We start from the raw sequence: 3,062 nt of genomic DNA, 5'->3' as shown, positions 1-3,062 counted from the left end.
CTGTTTTCCTTAGAAATTTGGCTGGCCATGGCCACACAAGGTCCTGACTGCTTCTCTTAGCATCTTTTCATCTTTACCTCCTACAAGCAACAACCTTATTCTTTCCCAATTTCAGATCAGAAAAACATGCTGATGGACTCAGGTCATGGTTTCACATCTCTGGGTTGTTGGTCCACCTCTTGGTGGACCCGGAATCAGATCTAAACAGCTCCAGAGGAAGAGTCGGGGAGGGACTTAGACAAAGTCCCCCAGGGTACAGGACCTGGTAGGTATTTGGTGGCCTGACCCATCAAGAATACTAAGGGAAGCTTGAGAACAGAAATGAGGGAAGGGCTAGACTTGTATTTTAAAATCTGGATCTGAATATAGATCAAAATCTAAACCCAGATAAGATGTGGCTACAGGGAATTTTTTTCCTTTTAAGTTAAATTTACAATAAATTAGCAGAAGTGTGTAAGTGTGTGTGTGTGTGTGTATACACTCTTGTCTTTAAGACATACTATTCCCATTTCTAAGGAACAACAGTAAATAAGAGCAAAGAAGTCATCATGGCCTCAAAACAAAGCTCTGAGCCCTTAGCATTTGGAAAATGGCAAGTTCTGAGCAACCATTCAAAGACCTGTACATGTGCTGCCCAAGAGAAACCAACTGAGAGGCGCAAATGTGAGCCTCATGTGCAATCTCACATTATTTAGTAGCCACATTTTAAAAAATAATAGGGAACAAGTGGAACATATTTTAGTAATATATTTTATTTAACTAATTTATCCAAAATGTTGTTACTTTGACATGTGATCGGTATTTTTTTTTTAATTAATGACAGAGCTTACTATTCTTCCTGTTCATACTGAGACCTGGAAAGCCAGCGTGTTTTACACTGATGGCACCTTGCGCTGTGACCGGCCATATATCACACACTTAATAGCCGCTGGTGGCCACTTGGACAGCATAATACTTGTTCAACCTGAGATGGAAAAAGCAGGTAGTAGGAACAGGGTCAGCCAGGGGTGAGTGTTTGCTTGCTCTAGAGGGCTCCAGGCCAGAGTGATGACACTGGGGACAGCTGATGTCAAGCTGGGGCAGGGCAGCCTGGAAAAGGCAGCGAGGGGAGGTGCAGAAAGGGAAGAAGAGCACAGAGGCTGGGGAAGAAGAAATAAAGTGAAAAGGCTGGGAGGAAAGATGGGAAAGGAAAGCACGCAGGACAAGGCATGCATTGGAACCGCAGTGCAGGAGGAGCCTGAACAGCCCCAGAAAGGGCACGGGGGATGCGTGGGAGGGAGCTGCTGTGCAAGAACCTGCCAGAAAGGGGATTACAGAGGCAAACAAAGGAAAAAGAACCCGAGAAACTCCAGGAGGGAGGCCTGCCTGCTGCCCTGAACCACAGTGGGGCTGAAATCGCCAGGCCCGGAAACACAGTTCATAAAAATCAAACGCCCAGAAAAATCAACAGAGAGGCATCAAGGACGAATGCCCTTTCCATAGCTGACAGAAGTAGAATATGTTTTGCTTCATATGAACAAATCAACTCAGTTGATGAATGTACTTGAGGTCTTGGTAATGAGCTCCACGGGAAGGCTTCACAGAAGGAGAAAATAATCGCGGGGCACATTTTTCATGAGTGAAGAAATAAAGACCTGTTCTAATGGAAAGTGAACTAGCAGTTCAAGTGATCAACACTTTTTTCTTTCATTTTCACTTCGTTCATGAGTATCATGTTTCAGTGGAAGAGCTTTTCCCGTTTGTTTCAAACACTGCAGCAAAAGATGCTATGTGGCAAACTCCATCAGAAGCAACCCATCCAGATGCAAAGAGGCCAAGATCTCAGGGAAAGATCAGAAAGGTGGTTTTCCCTTTCGTTTGCAATGATGACTCACCAAACAAAGAAGTTGGGCGTCTGCTCCTAACCATTTTTACAAACATGCGCATTACAGACGGTGCCCATTAGCAGTAGGTACCAGAGCAAGTAAGTGCTCTTCAGCGTGAGTCATGTATATAAACAAAATGAAATGAATGCAACTGACTACATAGAGATGGCAGGAGGAAAGTGCCTTCATTATATAAAAAAGAAACCTGAACCCCTCCTGCTGCTGCTACAGGAGCTTCGTCCAATAAAAATAGGTATTAAAACTCAAATAAAACAAAGCGGAGGCTTAATGCCATAATGGAGTACCTCTTAAAATTAAAGTGAAAAGGTAAAGCATAATGTTAAAGAGTGTTTAATGACATGAAAAGATGTTTCTGATATTTTGTTAAATGAAAAAAACAGGTTATAAAAACATGTTCGCTATGATCTCATTTTTGTTAATTTTATATAAGTAAATGAGCACAGAAAATGCTGTACTGAAATGTCTACAGGGGTTGGATTATAGATGGTTTACATTTTCCTTTCTATCTATACTTTCCAAATATTGTACAAATGTTCTACAATAAATATTATTGTATAAAAAAAAAAAAAAAACACCTCTTCCATGGAGCATAAAGGTGCTTTGATTTTGAGATTGGTGTCTACCATTAATTCCAGCTCCACAGGCTCCACCCCACCCAGGCTCCATCAGGCTCCATCACAGCCATTTAAACCCACAGCTCCACTTCTCATTCAAATGGCCCCTCATTTGCTCCATTAGAGAGAAAGGTAGAACCAAGAGAAAGTAATGACCAGTTTTCAGGACAGATTTTAGGGTGTAAGCTTTGCTTTCATTCACATTTTAAAGAATGTGCCTGGTAACACCCAAGCTTCTCATCCTACAGTCCCTGTTCCAGCTACTGACAAGAGCCCCAGGGCATGGAGAGGTCACCATCTCCCAGAGAGACTGCTAAGATGTGCTGGGCAAAAGCTGATGGGGGAGAAATATAGGTCTCACCTTCTCCTGGGACTCCTGGTGGTCAGGGATGAGGGAGGTGGGGAATTCTCAAAGTTCACCACCAACCTAAGCATACATAATTTCAACTTCTCTTTCAGCTCCATTTTCTTCAGACCCTATGACACATAAATGGCTTTCATAAAAATTCCAGCAGTATATGCAATAGATTTTGCTATTTGGAAAATTCTCATGTCTGACCTG

Source organism: Oryx dammah, unplaced genomic scaffold (genome assembly GCF_014754425.2).
Source record: "Oryx dammah isolate SB20612 unplaced genomic scaffold, SCBI_Odam_1.1 HiC_scaffold_10, whole genome shotgun sequence".
NCBI classification, from domain to species: Eukaryota; Metazoa; Chordata; class Mammalia; order Artiodactyla; family Bovidae; genus Oryx; species Oryx dammah.
This window is presented reverse-complemented; position numbering follows the sequence as displayed.